We start from the raw sequence: 20000 nt of genomic DNA on the forward strand, positions 1-20000 counted from the left end.
TTGCTTTTTTTGGTGCTAGATTTTGCAATTCTCTCTCTCTCTCTCTCTCTCTCCACTTAACACACTGCACCTTAAAAATACAAGAGAAACATTTTATTATTTCTCATGCTAACTCACTCGCTGCTCTCTCACATTTCGTTAAACGCCTCATCCTCTCTCTCTCTCGTTAAACATGTTCATTTTTCGCTAGACAGTCCCACATCTCTCTCATTTAACACCACACTTTAGCCATCATCCTCGTTAAGCAACACTTCCCTTGTTAAACACCCTTACTTCTTTCTTCGTTTAGTACTTCCTCTTTTCCTTCTCAAACTTACTCTTTTCACACGTTTAGCATCTCTACTTCTCCTTCTCACGTTTAACACCCTCACTTTCCCCTCCCTCGTTACACAAATTCATTTCTACACTCTTCCTCGTTAAACATTCTCACCTCCCCCTCTCGCTCGTTTTACACTTTCTTCTTCTCTCTCTCTCCATCGTTAAACACCTCACTTCCCATTCCCTCGTTAAGCACATCCACCCTCTCCCTCGTTAAAATACCCTCACTTCCCCCTCTCACTAGTTTTACACCTTCACTTCCTCACTTTCCATCGTTAAACACCTTACTTCCTCGGTCTTCTTCGTTAAACACCATCACTTCTCGTTAAACATTTTGACTTTCCGACTCTCACTCGTTAACCTCACTATGTTTACGTCTTTTCAAATTCAATTCTTACTACTGCCAGACGATTTTTCTGGCTTACTAACACCCCTGGAGGTGAGGAGGAGAGGTGAAGGCTGTCTCAAACCCCCCTCAAGATGGAAAAAGTCCCTCCTGAGCTGAGTAAAATCGTCTGGTGGTGGTGAGAAGGAAATTATGTTGCCCTTGACGTGAGGATTATGCTTCTTATTCTAACTGGACCGACGAGAGGAGATAGATAAAAAGACAGCCTGATAGATGGAATATATAGATGGATAGATAGATAGGTAGACAGATAGATAATTCTGAAGCATCCTTGGATGAACTCCAGGATTAGCCGTCTGACAACAGATTGATAAACAGATAGGTAGATAGATGGACGGAAAGACAGAGAAATAAATAGATAAAGCATAGACAGGCATCTGGAACCGAATGAAAGCGCTCTCGCTCTCTCTCTCTCTCTCTCTCTCAACGTTACGTATCTGAGTTAAGCACGTAAAATAATTTCCTAAGGTCTCTCTGCACCATTCGTTAATCTTCTTGCATTTATTTCGTTAAACATTTTTTCGTTCAACATTAATCTCATTTACTTTTCATCTCGTTAAACATTCACCTTTGTTAAACATTCGTCTCGTTAAACAGTCCCATGTTAAGCATCCATTTCCTTAAACATTCATCCTTGTTAAGCATTCACCTCGTTAAACATTCATCCCGTTAAGCATTCGTCTGTATTCATTTCGTTAACCATACATCTTCGTTATCCGTTCATCCCGCTGAACGTTACCTCGTTAACCGTCCTCGTTAAACACTGACCTCCCTAACTTCTTGAATGCTCACCCTCGTTAAACATTCACTTCGTTAAGCATTAAAGTCGGTAAACGCTCACCTCGTTAACTCTCTCGGCCTCCTATGACTCACTCTCAGCTGAATAAAATCGTCTAGAGAGGGGCTCACGTGATAATTTCGTTGAGCATGTAGTCCGTTTAACACTTACAACGCCGTTAAACAAAGCTCGTTTAACATCCATCCTCGTTTACCATTCACGCCGTTAATCTTTCACCTCGTTCGGTATTAACATGACAAAACATTCATTTTCTTAGACACACTTGACCTTTATATATACACATCAAGTTACGCAAGGTACACGTTAACCATTCACCTCGTTAAACATGCCCTCGTTAAACAATATCTCCCTTTAAACACATTTTCGCTTAGCACACACTAGACCCGCCAAACATTTGCCGTGCATGGAGGTATCCTTGACTCGTTAAGCGTTCTCTCGACTATCTATCTATCTACCTACTGCCAGACGCCTCAATCCCGTAAGCAGTGGCCACAAACAAATCAACTCCATGTCGGCCTGTCCCTCACCATTTCACTGCCCTTCCCCCCAGCTCACACATACCCTCCCTCATAAACCTCTCCACTCCATCCCTCCATCTCATCCTCGGCCTCCCCCTCCCTCTCCCCCTTTCCATTTAACTCACATACATTCTCCTCGTTAGTCTCTCTCTCTCCATCCTCTCCACATCGCCAAAGCACCTCAATTTATTTCTCGCAACGCTTCTATCACTTCCATATCCACACCACAACGCTCCTCTATTTCCTCATCTGTCAGTCTGTCTCTCCATGTAACTTCACATGCCCCTCTCAAATACCTGGTAACACATTTCCACTGCTCTCATTCTTGACTTGTGTCCTTCCAACAAAGTCCAAGCTTCATTTCCATACGTTAGAGTGGGTATCACAATACTATCATGCAGCGACTCTTGCTTCCATGCTCACTCCCTCATTTTTTATCACTGCCTTCAAAGAACCAGCCACCTTTCTTCCTTGCTGTACCATCTCAAAGCACTTCATCCTCCAAACTTCCATCCTTACTCATCACACTACTTAAGTACTTAAATGCACTCACATTTTCCATCTCATTACCATCCAACCTCACCGTACATTCAGCGACGTCATTTCTCACCATTTTACTCTTCCCTACATTCGCCTTCAGATTCCGTGTCTTACACACTCTCCCAAATTCATTCACCAAGCCTTGCAGTTCCCCTTCATCTTCGCTTGCTGTAACAATACAGTATTATCTGCAAACAGCAATACAGGAAGTTTCCAAACGCTGCCCTATTTCATTAGGGCTGCTCCAACATCCAGTGCTCTACTTTGTACCTCTTTTACAACTTTACAACCCCATCCATATACAGATTGATTAACCACAGAGACATGACATCCCTGTTTCAATCCAACATTCAGACAGTAAAATTCACTCAGTTCACTATCCACACGCACTGCAGCCGTAGCACCCTCATACATGCTCTTCGCGGCATTCAGCAACTTCTCATTTACTCCATATATTCTAAGTATTTTCCACATTCCTTGTCTTCCCACACTGTCATATGCTTTTTCCAAACCAATGAAGGCCGCACATAACTTCCTTTCCTTCTCTAGAAACTTTTCCTCTAAAGACCTAAAGATGAATATCTGATCTACCCACCCTCTTCCCTTCCTGAAACCTCCCTGTTCTTCTCCAACTAATTCCTCAACTATTTCCCTAACTCTGGCAATAAGTATCCTACCATATACTTTGCCTATTACACTTAGAAGACAAATGGCCCTATAATTACCCCAACACTTCTTTCTCCCCTTTTCCTTTGTACTGGGGAATAATTATAGCTGACTTCCAATCCTCCAGGACTCTACCTTCCTCCCAGGCCAATCTCCACATCTTCCATATCTGTTTTGCTACTATCTCTCCCTCACGCTTCATCATTTCACCAAACACACTTCATCAATCCAAGGGGCTTTCCTCATTCTGACTTTCTTCATTGCCTTCACTACTTCCATCCTACTGATCTCTTCCTCCCTTCTCACCACCCTCCATCTCCCAGCCATTCCCCAGCCACTTACACTCGCATTACTTTCATTGTCAATGTTTAACAGTTCCTTAAAGTGTTCTCTCTATCTGCTCACTTTTTCTCCCTTCTCCACTAGCATTCTAACATTTTCATCTTTCAATCCCCTACTAACTTCTTTATCACCCTGTCTAATCTTCTTTACCTACTTCCAGAATATTTTCTTGAATTCCCTTCACTTTACACTCAACTTCCCTCCAAATTCTTCATCCACTCTCTTCTCACTCTCTCTCTTACTAATCTTTTCTCCTCTCTCTTTCTCTCTGCATCTAACTCTCTTCTGTCTCTCAACTTCCTACATGCCTCTGCTTCCCATCCACTCTCTATATACTTTCTCCTTTTGCACCACAGCTTGCCTCACCTCTTCATTCCACCATGCTGTTCCTTGCACCCCTTTCACCCCACACACCACCTCACAGGCTGCACAGATTTCTTCCGCGAAAATCTTGCACACACCTTCCATCTCCCCCATCAGCCCCAAATCATATTTACTCAATCGCTCCTCCACTTCTCTCTTATACTCTGCCTTTTTTCCATTCTCTTGCAACGTTTCTACCCTCGTGTTATGCACTATTTCCTCCTTCCCTTCCCTCCTTCTATTACTCCATTGCACTTGACACTGACCTAATTCGTTAACCGCACCGTCATTTAACCCAACGCACCTTCGCCACAGCAGGTCTTACTTTGCCACGCGCTGCCACGTCATCCAGTCCTTCGTTGAACATATATGATTCGCTTGGCTATTTTCGCTGAACATCCAAATCTTCGTTGTCAGTTCGTTAAATGCACCTAAATCGTTGAACGTTTCATTATCAGGCATAACAGACTGGACAAGAATTATCGTTAAGCATCTTCTGATCGTTTAGCCTCATTTACTGAACACAACGGCTCGTATTCTCGTCGGTTGCGAAAGCTCCCTAACACATTTTCCTAAGCGATTTATTTTGCTTGTTGCACCTTACTCTCCTATTCAGTGTTATATAAATCCTTCAAACATCGTCATAATCTACATAAATAACATACAGAAAGGTATTAATCAGCCATATCCAAAAATAAATCACCGAGGAACAGGTGCCAGGGAGCCTTCTTACCCGACGAGAACAGGGACCAAAGCCTTCGTTTAGCATACTCGTTGAACACCCTTACGAGTTTTAACGCTCCGTCATCAGGTACACCAGCCTCGTTTGAGAACTCATCCTTAATCGTTTTCACTTCGTCTGATCTCTTTCGTTGAACAGTACCCAGTCCTCATGTAGGCCCCTCAAACTTTCCTACATAGGCCACATCGTTAATCATCTTCACTACGGTGCCTCTCGTTAAGCAAGACCCCTCTTATTTAGGCCTACTCGATCAACATTATCCATATATCAAAGTGTACTCGTTAAACACTACCTCGCTTATCTAAACCTACTCATTGAACACCACCCCTCTTATCTAAACTTTCTCGTTAAACATCCCGCATTAAGCACAGCAGTCTCATCAAACCCCCTCCTCGTTAAGCACACCCACTCGCCTGAACAAACTCACACTTCGTTAAACACTCCGCCTCGTTGAACACCGAGACGACCTGGACCAATTAAGCTTCACATGTTTTATTCCGAGGCGCGAGAAAGGAAGAGAGCGAGGTAAACACAGAGAGAGAGAGAGAGAGAGAGAGAGAGAGAGAATATGGACACACACACACACACACACACACACACACACACACACACACACACACACACACACACGCACGCACTGGATTTATATCTGTGTGAAATTTGCATTGCATTAGCTGGTGGTTGGAGAATACACATAATATCATTTTATCTGACAACAATTTTCAAGGAACCACCACCATCACTACCACCACCACCATTGCCACCACCACGGCCACTGCCACCATTACCCCGGTAGGTAATGTAGAAACAATCCAGAATCAGGCACATGGGTAAATTTCATCGATCTATCTATTTGCTGCCAGGCGCCTTAATCGCGTAATGGCTGGCCAACAACAAATTGCCTCCATGTCGTCCTGTCATCTGTCATTTGACTGTCCTTTCTCCAATTCACCCTCCCCCCCTCTCTCACAGATCTCTGAACTCCATCCCTACATCTCATCCTTGGTCTACCCCTTCTCCTCTCTCCCCCACCACCTCACTCACAGAAACACTTCTAGTCAGTCTTTCATTCTCCACCCTTTTCACATGGCCAAACGCAGTTTCACAAAATCAAAATGTACATACAAGACAAATCTATTCAGCAGACACTCATTTCATAAAGATGTATAAATGATTGCTTATTTAGTCCTTTCCCTTCCCTCATACAGCCACCAAACACTTGAGAACTTAATCAGCGTGATGTTTACTCTCAGTTAAGTTTGGAAATAAGCGGCCCGACCCTGCCCGGTCCGACCCGGCCCGGCCCGGCCTGGCCCGACCCTGATCGGCCCAACCCGACCGTCACGCTAAACAGACGCTAATAACTTTACTTCTATGTGAAATAAGAGTTGAAATTCTTTATGCGTGTGATACAATCATTCAATAAATTTTGTTATCGACTAAAAAGTCACCCATAAAGGTGTAGGAACCCCTTGGAATCTCGAGTTTCCCAAGGGAGTGTGTGTGTGTGTGTGTGTGGGTGGGTGGGTGGGTGTATGTGTGTGTGTGTGTGTGTGTGTGTGTGTGTGTGTGTGTGTGTGTGTGTGTGTGTGTGTGTGTGTGTGTGTGTGTGTGTGTTTCTATGTCTGTGTGGGTGTATGTGAGAGAATGTCTTTCGTTCCAGTATATTTTTCACTGCTCAGCTACCATCACGAATAAATAATATATCAGGGGGAAATTGTGATAAAATGGCGCTCGCTCGCTCGTCACGCGCTCACAAAGCGCAATTTACTAGTACGGTGAAAATTCACGAACAAACTAAGTGATAGTTGATCATAACTCACCGGAAGGTAGGTTTTCCTAAGTAGAAAATGGTTTGGATTCTTTATGATACCCCCAGCCCGCCGTACAGGGGTTGAAGGTGGAAGTGTGTGTGTGTGTGTGTGTGTGTGTGTGTGTGTGTGTGTGTGTGTGTGTGTGTGTGTGTGTGTGTGTGTGTGTGTGTGTGTGTGTGTGTGTGTGTGTGTGTGTGTGTGTGTGTGTGTGTGTGTGTGTGTGTGTAATACCTATGGGTGTGGGTGGTGTACTCAAGGACGACCTGCGTATGGGCAAACGCGTCTACTGCATTTACCCCTCTAATTACGTTCTTAGCTCCCTCAGACTGATGACGAACTTTTATATTTTATTCCTGTCACCTCCAGTTTTATTCAGCTAAACAAAGGCCATTTCTAGTCAAGGTATTAATGACGACTATATCTAATCTCTCTAGCTCGGAAAAAAAAAAAAAATATCTCTCGTAAGTAGTTGAATGTCCTCGGTTGATGTCAGGAAGAATAATATACAATTTGAGGCTTGAGGGGTGTCTGAGAGGCGACGGGGAAGTATATCAGTGACAACAGGTGTCGCATTTGTCAAGATTTTTTTATCCAATGTCCAGGATAAACAACTCTTCATAGTAGTTCATTTTTTATCTGAAATCGCTTTGTATTTCGCATCCTTCCACTTTAATGCTCAATCCAGCTCGACTGTGAAGTGCATGGTAGCACTATGAGTGACGACAAAACAATAAACATTAGTTTTATACATAACTTAAACTTCAGATGGTTTGTTAACGCTGCACATGGGGACTGGAAGGAGTCAGGCGGTGTGCAGGGAGATGTGGTCAGGAATGGCCTCATCAGATGCATGGAAACAAGATTCCAGTTGTAGGAAGTTTAGGTATGGATCTGACGCGGAGGCCGGTACAAGGGAACTCAATTCCAGACAGGACACACACACACACACACACACGCACACACACACAAACCTTTACACGTATCAGGATGCAGTGAGGCAGATGCTGTGTGCGTTGGAGGCGAGACAATCTCTACACTATGAAGGTAATCACTGCTGGGCCACCTGACACTAATATCTGGCTAGTCCTGCCCTGCCACTGTGATAGAGTCGCTACATGACGCCATGTCAGCACTGACTGGATCATTTATTTTATGGCTTTTTTTTTTTTTCCCAACAAAAAGTTGCTATACGGTAGCTTCCAGGAAATCTTGCATCAGCTGTCTGGGTCAATCACTGACTAATTAACCTCAGTCACGGTCACTGCAGACTTTCTAACCTAGCACTGACAATTCTGAGAGAGTGATATGAACCAAATATGTTCATCGACAGTTAATTTGCTAAGGTCAGTTGGTGTCTGGTAGTGGTGTGGGCTCTTTGTCTCTTATTTATGGGCCATTTTTGTAAGTCCGCGTCTTCTGGCCAAGCAGCAAAGACGGTGACTGTGCCGACATTTATCAGCCGTGTGTGGTGCTGTCAGAGCGACCTGGCCTGTACCTGCCAGCAAGGGAGGAGGCGGTGCGTGAGGCTTGTGTCTCGCCCATTACTACTACTACTTTTTCTTCTCACGTCTTTCCAGTCATACACACACAGTCCTTTCCTTGACCGTAAATGTATCTGTATATATTTTTTGTTCCTCTGACTCACGACATAACACAGCAAGCCCAATCCCGAGGACTCAGTACTATCCAGACATAACTACTAGGGCACTAAGAATCTACCTGCTTTATTGCGCTTTGCTAAAGCTGTTGCAATTAGAACTATCTAGTATCACTGGCAGGAAGGAGGAACAAGACATCCGATGAAGCCTTGTGAAAGAAGCAGTGATGCGGTGTAACAAAATTCAAATGATAAGATAACTGCACAAAACATTTATTATCAAACCCCCAATAGAAAATACCCAGCCAATCGTTGTATCCATTAGACCACCACTTGCATAGGAATACTGTCATTAGGTATGTATGTATGTATGTATGTATGTACGCATGGTATGTACAGTATGTATGTATGGTATGTATGTATGGTATGTATGTATGGTATGTATGTATGGTATGTATGTATGTATGTATGTGATCGAGGGTTTGAGTGCTAACGTATTTCCAAGGTGAATGTAAGGAAAGAGGGAGTGCCGGAAAAAAGAGAGGACTGGAGAGGACGATAAAGGGATTACGGCACACTGGAGGAGGAGGAGGAGAGGTGGAAAAGAAAGTAAAGAAAAAATAACAGGAAGAGAAGAGGAATGAGCAGGAGGAAAGGCTGGAAGAAGAAAAGGAAGGTTAGAATGACGAAGAGGAGGAGGGAGTAACAAAGATCTATCTATCTATTGCCAGACGCCATAATCCCGTAAGGGGTGGCCATTTGACTTTGAGTTATATGTTTCACGGGGAGGGGCACTAACCCTCCACCAACTCACTTCCCTCCACCAACTCACTTGCTGACACATAAGGAACACGTATGGTTTGGTTATATGGTTACCACCCAGCGTTGTAAATGGTTTCTTGGCTTACAGGAAACCATCTGGCTAAGGAAAGAAAAGCAATATGAAGTGACAGGAAAGATGGGAGAAATAGGAAGAGAGGAGGGCAGGCACAGAAAAAGAATGATAAGGCTAAGGAAGAAGTAGGCAGCACAACATAAAGAGAAATAAAGATACAGGTATATAAAGGATAAGGAATGAGGAAGTAGAGCAGTGAACTATAAAGAAAAAGAATTTTATGGGAAGTGAATTATAAAGAAAAATAATATCAATGGAAGGTAAACAAGTACAAAAGCATTACATGGATATGGTATCATTACGTTTCTGCCCGGAATCGTGCTAAGTATGTTTTTCGCTCTGCTAAAAATAATTTCATCCGTACTAAATGCTCTCAACTCTCCAACTCGAATTCTTCCCGCTCCTTCTGGCACCTTGCCAAAAACCTTTCTAACAACTTTACCTCATCATCCTTCCCTCCTCTTTTCTACTCTGATGGTTCTGTAGCTATTTCTTCTACTGATAAAGCAGATCTCTTCGCACAGTCTTCCTCCTCCAATTCCACCTTAGACGATTCCGGTGCTGTTCCTCCATCACTTCCCCCCTCTGACTTCCTCATGGCTGACATTAAAATTTCTTCAGCTGATGTATTTTCTGCCATCACTGGCCTCAGTACTAACAAGGCATATGAGCCTGATGGGGTCCCTCCTGTTGGTCTCAAGAACTGTGCTTCTGTGCTTACACCCTGCCTAGGCAAACTCTTTCGCCTTTGTCTGTCACCTTGTACCTTTCCTTCTTGCTGGAAGTTTGCTCTCATTCAGCCAGTCCCAAAGAAGGGTGACCACTCCCAACCCTCCAACTATCGTCCAATTGCTTTAATGTCCTGTATTTCAAAAGTTTTCGAGTCAATTCTCAATAGAAAAATTTTAAGGCATCTTTCCTATCACAACCTTCTTTCCGATCGTCAGTATGGGTTCCGTCAGGGACGCTCCACTGGCGATCTTCTCACCTACCTTTCAGACTCCTGGTCATCCTCCTTTCGGGACTTTGGCGAAAGCTTTGCCATTGCACTTGACATCTCAAAGGCTTTCGATCGAGTCTGGCATAAATCTTTAATTTCCAAACTGCCCTCCTACGGCTTCTATCCTTATATCTGTGCCTTCATTGCTAGCTTACTTTCTGGTCGTTCTGTAGCCGCTGTTGTAGACGGCCATCGTTCTTCTCCTACATCTATCAACAGTGGTGTTCCTCAGGGCTCTGTCCTATCACCAACTCTCTTCCTTTTATTCATCAATGATCTTCTAAGCTGAACATCTAACCCTATCCACTCATACGCTGATGACTCCACCCTTCACCTTTCCATTCGGTTCCCGCAACGCCCATCTCAGCAGTTACTTCAACAAGCAAGGGATGAGGCTATAGCACACCTAATGTCTGACTTGGCTCGTATCTCTGACTGGGGTAAAAATAATATGGTTGGTTTTAATGCATCTAAGACTCAGTTCCTACACCTATCAACCCGACAAAATCTTCCACAGGTATACCCACTAATGTTTAATAATATTCAGCTTAATCCTGCATCATCCTTGAACATGCTTGGGGTTTCATTTAATCGGGACTTATCTTGGAAAGATCATATTACATCTCTTGTAAAATCTGCTTCCAAGAGATTGGGTGTGCTAAGCCGACTCCGCTCTTTCTTTACCCCTGCACAATTGTTGACTCTATACAGGGGTTTTATCCGCCCCTGTGTGGAGTACAACTCTCATGTGTGGGGAGGCTCCCCACATACAGCTCCTCTCGATAGGGTGGAGTCAAAGGCTTTTCGTCTCATTAACTCTCCTCCTCTTACTGGCTCCCTTCAACCTCTGTCTCTTCGCCGCACTGTTGCATCTTTATCTCTTTTCTATCGCTACTTTAATGGTCACTGCTCCTCTGAACTGTCTGCTTGCATTCCTCCACCTCTACGACGGGCGCGTAGCACCCGTCTGGCAGCAAACTCTCATCCCTTTCCTGTCCAACTCTCTAATGCAAGAGTTAACCGTTACTCCCAGTCTTTCATTTATGCAACAGGTCAACTCTGGAACTGTCTCCCTCTGTCTGTATTTCCTGCTGTCTATGATCTCGTCTTTCAAACGCAGTGTGTCCAGGCATCTCAAAATGATCGGATCTTGAATTTGGCTCTATTGTATTTTGTTTTTCTCTTGGAGGGAAGTGTTACTGCGGGCTCATGGCCTTTAGTTCCTTCTTCCTCGCATAAAAAAAAAAAAAAAAAAAAGGCTTCGCTAATTACATGGGAGGGAAGCACCTCAAGTTCGGAAAATGTTAGTAAACGAGATACGGTCAGGGCAGCTTCTATAGATGCTCCCGTTTAAAAAAATAATAAAATAAAAATAAAAATATCCCATAATGGACGGTAGAGAGGGGGAGATTAAAGAAGAGGGAAGGACTACGGGGAGGGGAGAAGAGACAAGGTGAGGAAGGAAAGAGGGAGGGAGGAAACTGAGAGGGAAAAATCAGTTGGGTAAGACGAGGAGGGCGAAACAAGTGGTGACGGATGGAGATAACGTGAACACAGAAAATGAGGTTAGAGAAGAAAACGTAAAGTAGATCGAAGTGAAAGCGAAGACTGCAAAAGATAAAATTAATACGAAATCGTGGACATAAATCAGCAAAGGAGAGAGAGAGAGAGAGAGAGAGAGAGAGAGAGAGAGAGAGAGAGAGAGAGAGAGAGAGAGAATGATAAATTGATAGGAAATGGTGAAAAAAATAGGAATTCAAGGTCCCAAATTCAAGGTTTTCCAAGAGCGAATTTTTCTTGTCGTTACCTGGTTAAGAGGAGAAGGAGGAGGAGGAGGAAAGAAGACAGGGATGGAGAGGAAGAAAAGTGTGAGGAAATGATGATGAAAGAAGAAGCCCTACGGAAGTATATCTCATTTCAACATCTCGACTTAAAAACACCCTTCACAGACTTAGGCTACATATTACAAACACGGGTATGCTCATTCAGTCTGACATACTTTCACTAAAATTTAACCACTCCATCTTCAGGTCAACACGAACTTTCACACAAATTTTCATCATGATCTATTATTATTATTATTATCATTATTACTGCTACTACTACTACTACTATGACTACTACTAGTACTATTATTATTACTGTTAACAGAAATAAAGAGACACACATGACATTCTGATACTAAGTAAATCTGAGGAAAGAATGGTAGGTTAATGTTTGTCATTTCATTCACTTGCCCTGTCTTCCTTCCTTCAAACCCTGTCCTCTCTTCCTCCCTTTCTCCCTCTCCTCCCCCTCCTTCTACTCTCTCCTCCTACTCCTCTTCTCTTCCTTCCTTTCTCCCTCTCTTCCTCTTCCTCCTCCATCCTTTCTCCTTATTCTTCTTCTCCTCCTCCTCCCTTCCTTCCGTTCGTCGTCTCCTCCTCCTCTCTTCCCTCTTTTTATCCTCTCCTACTCCTCCTCTCTTCCTGTCTCATTCCCCTCTTCTTTCCATTCTTCCTTCCATTCGCCCTCTCCTCCTCTTTCTCCTCCTCTCTTGCCACTTTTCTCTCTCCTCCTCCTCCTCTTTCCTTTTCCCTTCTTCTTACCTCCCCCTTCTCCTCCCTCCCCTCATTTCTTTTTCTCTCTATCCTCCTTCTCTTCCCTCTCATCCTTTTCTCCCCTCTCCTCTCCTCTCCTATCTTCCTCTTCTCCTCCCCTCTCCCCTCCCTTCTTTCCCCTCTTCCCATCCTCTCTCAACACTCTTCACGTCCATCCCCACACTCATCTCCCCCTCTCTCACACCTTCCTCTATTTGCACAGAAATAATGAACGAGAGAGAGAGAGAGAGAGAGAGAGAGAGAGAGAGAGAGAGAGAGAGACAGACAGACAGACAGACAGACAGACAGAGGACTATAACAGAGACTGACAGCAAAAAGTTATGCATCTTAGAAAAAAATAGCATGGAAATTTCACTGGGAAGGACGAAAGGAAAACATATCAAACTTACTGAAACATGGAGAGAGTGGGTGAGTTAACATATTCTTGAAACAGACCGAAACAGAACATCGCGGGGTAACTTACTCCTCTTATTCACTGCTCATTTCAAACTACTTCCTGCCCGTCTCCTTCGTTCTTTCCTATAAAATTTCCCCGTCAGTTTTTCTTTACTGGGTGGTGTTCCTTCTCACTTTTTCATGACGGTCTCGGTCGAAGTGTTTGCCTGGCGGGGAGAAAGCCTTGTCTGCTATCCTTGTCTTATTCGAGTAATTTAGTCACGGTCTTCTAGGAGCTGCCTAGCACGGGGAAATTGGCCTACTGCACCTATCCTTTCTTGATCATTATTCTGATGTCGTTTTTCGTACTCTGTCTGGTTAGTATTATGATCTTACTAATATCCAAGTTTCTTCCTCCCATCCCTTTAAACACCTCCATTACAACGTTCCACACTTCGTCGTACGATAGTATTTGTCTTCTCTTGATATGAATGATTTCTTATGCATAATTTATCATTACTCTTAGATCAACATCTAAGAAACATATCCATTTTAGAATCAGTCTCATGGCCCCTGGTTTGTCAGACCAATGCAGTCGTAGGCTATGAGACCAAGTGAACAGACAAAGTATAAACAACTAAAACTAACCTATGAGGTCCGTCTATTTTATGAACAGCGTTTGGGCGTTGTCCCTCTTGGGGAGTCCCCGTCCCACAGTGTTGACATACTTTGTACTGGGCAACTTAATCGGATTAGAATAAAGGCGCTAACGACAACTCGCCCTCCCAGCACACCACTCTCCTCTCTCTCTCTCTCTCTGCATATAGAAATTACATTTTTTATAGATTTATTTCTATAAAAAGTCTATACACTTATGAATTTTTAGAATTTGAGGTAAAGCCTCCAGACTGACTGTCTGTCTGTCTTGTTGCGCTCTTATTCATTCCATTTCTGCATGACCTTTCCCCCTACTCTTCTGTTTCTGTCTGTCTGTCTGTCTGCCTGTCTCTGTCTCTAACATTATTTTTTATTATGACTGTGATTATCCCCTTAAAGTGTGATGTTTATTTGTGGTTTATAACAGCTTTCAAGAGATCAATTATAGGTCCTCTGTTTGCCTTCTCTTCTAAAAAATACTTATTTACGTTGTAAATAAGTTCTTTTTCTCTACTGTGGAGCACACGAGAGCGAGTAGCAGGAGTAAGAGCATCCATCTCAGGTGGTGGCCAGAGTGGAAATGACCTGGATTAACACGGTCACTCTACCCATACAAGCGTGGCAATGTTGGAAAGCAACGTTGCAAAGTGATGTGGTATTTATAAAAAGTAATTGTTATTAAATGAAAAAAAGAGGCATTTATAACACTATATAGCCTTATTAAAGAAATAAATATATATATACTGTAAATAAACTTCATTTAGAAGTAGTAAATAGCTGACATGAGACAGTGAGATGAACACGTTTGGCAGAGAGGCGGCCTAGGAAATTCCCAAGAGGGACAACGCCCAAACGCTCTTCATAAAATAGACGGACCATAATCTAACTTAATCCACCCCCATCCATCTTGCCTGAACTGACCTGGCCTGATCCACCCTGAACTGACCTAACTGGCCTGATCTACCCTACCTTATCCTGACCTCACTCGACCTGACCTCACCTGACCATACCCAAATCTCCCTGACCTGACCGGGCCTAATCCCCTCCATCATTCTCCCCAAAATTTCCGTCACTACTATCCAAAACCTATACAAAAATGCTATCAATTTCAACCTTTTTTTTGTTTGTTTGTTTCTTCAAATTAAGGCCAGATCAACTATTCCTTCAACTCGCAGAAGATCATTCGGCGTTAGGTAGCGTACAATAGCCTACCGGGGTAACTTCCTGTGAAGGTATGGGGGAACTCACCACACACAGGTCTTCCGAGGGTCGAGTAAAGACTTCTCGTTTCATTAACTCCCCTCCTCTTACTGACTGACTCAACCCATCTCTTTTTGCCACCGTGTTGCGTCTCTTCCTCTACAACTGTTATTCTCGATACAAGCGGACACTGAGTGTCTTATTGTATCCCTCTTTCATTATGGCGGCGCTCAGTACCTGTTTAGCAATGCACTTTCACCCCTACTCTGTACAATTCTCGTGTAAAAGTTAACAGGTACTTCCAGTTCTTCACACATGTCACTGTTCAACAGCGGTCAACTCCGGAATAGATTTCTTCTGTCTGTATATCCTTTTGCTTATGATTTTCAACCTCTTTATTGTACAAATTCTGCACTAGCTGTATTATCCAAGTTTTCCTTGAAATGACTACAGTTTACCGGCTTCCAGCATTATTTTCTTCTGAATAAAAAGGTTTAAGTATTAATGAATCATCACTATTTTATTCGTCTCCTATTCTTTCTTAAACATTAACACTAAAATAGTTTTCGTTACCGGTGTATCTTTACATATATATATATTTTTTTAAATATTTCTCTTCATATTCATAATTCCTCAAACCTTACCGTAAGTCACACTTTTCCTCTCCATTTTAAAAATTCAATTATTGTATTTTTCTCCTTGGCCCTATCCTTGCTAAATCCTTATACTACCTGAAGCACCTCTCCTTGTATAATTCATCCAACATCCTAACACACCATCTTAATTCATCCTCTTCCTACACCCAACACTCTCAACCTTTTTTATCCCCTTCCTTTGAGAATCTATACCCGCCTCTCCCCTCAGTCCCATTTGTGTTCTTCCACTTGGATGATTCCCATATGGACGATCGTCTGTGTTTACCTGATTCTGTCATTCCACTTAGACGATGCCCAGCAACACGATTCCACATGGACAATTACAGTTAATTGTTGGCATAATGAATGATATGTTTTACTTTAATGAAATGTTGGCATTATTTTTTTTCATGTAGCTACATAATAAAGATTTATAGATGGATAGATATACATCTATCTATCTAGATAGATACAGATAGATAGATAGATAGATACTGTATATATACACACAGTATACATATATATATATATATATATATATATATATATATAAAATTATAAACATACATATATACAAACATACATACATACGGCGCGCGCGCTCGTGCTTGTGTGTGTGTGTGTGTGTGTGTGTGTGTGTGTGTGTGTGTGTGTGTGTGTGTGTGTGTGTGTGTGTGTGTGTGTGTGTGCTTAAAAAGAGGTGATGTATGGCTAATGTTGCCCAGGAAATCCTCAGCTGTCATGTCACTGTGCTACTAATCACTATTAATGTTTTTTTATTTATACGTGTCCTTCATAAATAAGGTCAGTGCCACGACCTCGAACAACAATCTCTGCCACTACGACTTGGACTGGAAACTGAGTGCGTGTGTTGCCTTGAAGAAAGACTTGAACTAACAGGAGCCATCAGCCAAAGATACCTGCCAGCATTTCTTCCACTACGATGGCCAGACATCCAACTGCCTAGTTTATTTAGACTGCTGGTTTAGGTGATAGATGTGAATCACATGTAAACTAATGGTTTGAGCACTTAAGCAGTACGGTATGCTTTGTGATATATCTGTTGTGAAAACATTCACCGATTAGAAAAAAATTCATACAACTTAGAAATAATGAAATCAGTAATAATTACTACTAAAATAACTAATTGCGCAAAAATTATAAGACAATACTTAAGTGGTGGTAATAACAGCATGGTGGCAAAGAATCGTCCAACTTGGAATCGTCTAACTGGGAATCATCTTTATGGGAAACAATCGCCTATCTGAGAATCGTCTTTGTGGGATTCAGCCTCCCCCGTTTAATGCATCTACAGCCCCCCTCCCCGTGGACCTGGATGTCAGACGGCCACGACTGGTAGTGTTCTTGGGGAAGATTGGGACTTGGAAAAAAAAAAAAACTGCCTGCCTGCTTTAATGACCCTCGTGCAGTCGACAGGCATAAATCTAACCCTGCCTCTTGCTCCCCTCCCCTCCTCCCTGCTTAGTGTTTAAACCTCCTCCACTCTCTCTCCCGTCCTCCATGTGGTATATATTTCCCTCTCCCCTCGCTACGTGTCTATAACCCTTCCCTATCTCCTCCTCCTGGTTCCCTCCTCTCCCTCCCCCTCCTGCAACCTTCCTCGCTCACCCCTTTCCCCAACCTTTCTCCCACCAGAGCTTATTCCCCCCTCCCCTCTCCCTCACAACGTGACCCCACATACCGACTGCACACTCCTCCTTCCTGGAATTATGGCGAAGTGTGGCTGGCCTCTCACAGTCACACCCAGCCTCCCACAACTCCCACCCAAAACCTCCCCCCTCCCACACACTCTCTCCTCACTCCCCACGCTCTCTCCTCCCACCCAGCCTAATTCCTCTCCACCCTCTCTCTCTTCCCTCCTGTACCCATCCCTCCCCTACTGTGCCTCACACCCCGTAATGACTTCCATATCCAGTCCCTTTTATTCTATCCTCCACCCCCTCCCACTCTCTTATCTCCCTATCCACTCCTCAAAAGAGTGCAAGGAAATGCAAACAGCAACAGACCTAATGGTCCTTTCGAGGTTATTTGTTACAAAGAATATAACTATGATATCTAATTCAATGAACTGAAGATAAGGATAGCAAAGCAACACTCACTCCAGCCACCAAATTCTCCAGCAGAAACCAGCAGGAAATATTAAGACGGAAAAACTGTTATGAAAATTTCCTTAGAAAGAATGAAACCTACAAATTACATTCCCCCCTCCCCTCTATTTCACCTTTACTAAAGTCAGTCACTTCTTTGTTGTGGTAAATACTGTCATGCGATGCTGTATGGGTACTAACCTTAAAACAGTCGCTTGTCACATGAAAGATTGCAGGGATAGTGAGAAGCACCAACAATGCTTGGGGTGGATGTTGTGGCTCAGTGGCTTCGTCTGGATATGGTAGACGTCGAAGCCGAATTCAGATCCCTACGCAAAAATTATTATCATTTTTATTTTTATTTTCATATTTTATTCTTGCCACCTCCAGACGATTTTATTCATCTAATGGGATACCCTCTTCAGTGTATGGGACAGTGCACGTCACATCGAACCCCTCCTGTTACAAAAGTTAATCTTAAGGTGAATACTGTCGTTTGGAGATAAGAAGAGTAAAATATGAAATACGTTATCAGACTGAAGGGGATAAAATTAGCTAATGGCTTGCATAAATGAAATATGATCCGTTATCCATGAGTGTTCTGATAATAGTTCTTCTGGGGTGAGTGTGGTTCCTACCCACCCCATTTACAGTACTGAGTGACAGGATGATGATGATGATTTAACTGCTTCTCATTAATTTACATCTGGGGAGAGTGTGGGAGAAACTAAGTGGAGGTATGAATGAAGTGCTTGAAGGGAGGAGGCGGAGGAGGACAAGCAGACCAAGAGCAAGGTGGAGGGACAAGGGTAGTAGGGTACAGTACAGTATATGAGGGAGAGTGGTATGTCACGGGATGGAGGGGGCGTTACTAAGGAGGGACATTAATAGCTGATTGGAGTATACTTTTTATCGAAGCCACCCTCTAGAGTCTAGCAGGATTCGATGTCTGATGATACATACTTACATACATACCGTATACACACTTACGCATGCAGAGATTGATTGACAGATAGCCTATAGCTAGTTAAATGGGTGGACACACAGACAGATAGACAGGTAATGATAAACAGACAGACAGACAGAGAGATAGACAGAGAACATGCTTCGTATCGTACCGTTTCGTTTCGCCTATAAAGACTTCAGCGTGCTTGCATGCGTCGGCCCTGGTCACATAATGGCAGCTCTAAACGCTGCTCTATCTCTGGCAGCCTCCCCAATCAATCCCTAAAAAATCGTGAGGTGCGACGAGTCGTCCCAGCGGCTCACGAGCGCCCTAAAGAGTCCGGGCTTTGTCGGCGAATCAAGGGACGGTCGATGAAAAAATGCGTTACGACCTTGAGTCGCGCCGCGGTCGGCCCTTGAGTCGCGTATGTGTGACAGGGGCTTTATCCCAGGTATTTTTCGGTCCTCCTCTCGTAACCCAACCCTCAATTATCACACATCTCACTATCCACACTCACCTGTCATCTTCCATCCTCTCTACATGTCCAAACAATCTAAATCCACGCCTCTCATCACAACACTATTACATTCTAGTCCCATCCTGCCTCTCAACTCTTCAATCGTAGTCCTAACCACCCTCAGGCCTCTCACTGAAGGACGCACTGCGCATAAATAATTATACATTATCGAAGTAGGGTAATCACTGGACACCGTACCCAAATAACAAATCCTATATATCATGGTACAGTAAACACGAAAGGTTAATGAGTTATCGTGAATTATACTGCAAATGAATCCATCTAGCGTACTGAGGAATATTTACCTATTTATGAATTCACTGATTAATCATTTTGTACCATTTTCAATGATTATTATATATATATATATATATATATATATATATATATATATATATATATATATATATATATATATATATATATATAATTTATTTTTTCTGTTTGGATGGGTTGGCACTTTCAGTACGATGACGTCTTTTATGTTTTATTCTAGCTAATCCCAGACGATTTTACTCTGACTTCGCATGAGAGAGAGAGAGAGAGAGAGAGAGAGAGAGAGAGAGAGAGAGAGAGAGAGAGAGAGAGAGAGAGAGATCAACATAAGTGTTTGTTACCATTCTGCAGTTTACCTTGCTCTTTATTTTACTCTGTGTGTGTGTGTGTGTGTGTGTGTGTGTGTGTGTGTGTGTGTGTGTGTGTGTGTGTGTGTGTGTGTGTGTGTAAGTTTTATTTTTACACAGTGACATATGTTCTGTACATTTATATCTATCAACAATTAAAGAAGCAAACAAGTAGACACGCAATCATCCATATGTACACAGTTCTACATACATATCCACAAAATCACACACACGTACACATCAACGCACACGCTGCAAAACACCCACACAGGCAAGTTTATGTACACATTTATGCCAATCCGCCACCAAAGGCTTATACATCACCGCCCACACACACAC

The sequence above is a fragment of the Coenobita brevimanus genome, chromosome 64 (genome assembly GCF_032717465.1).
Source record: "Coenobita brevimanus isolate Jiangsu-jjx chromosome 64, ASM3271746v2, whole genome shotgun sequence".
NCBI classification, from domain to species: Eukaryota; Metazoa; Arthropoda; class Malacostraca; order Decapoda; family Coenobitidae; genus Coenobita; species Coenobita brevimanus.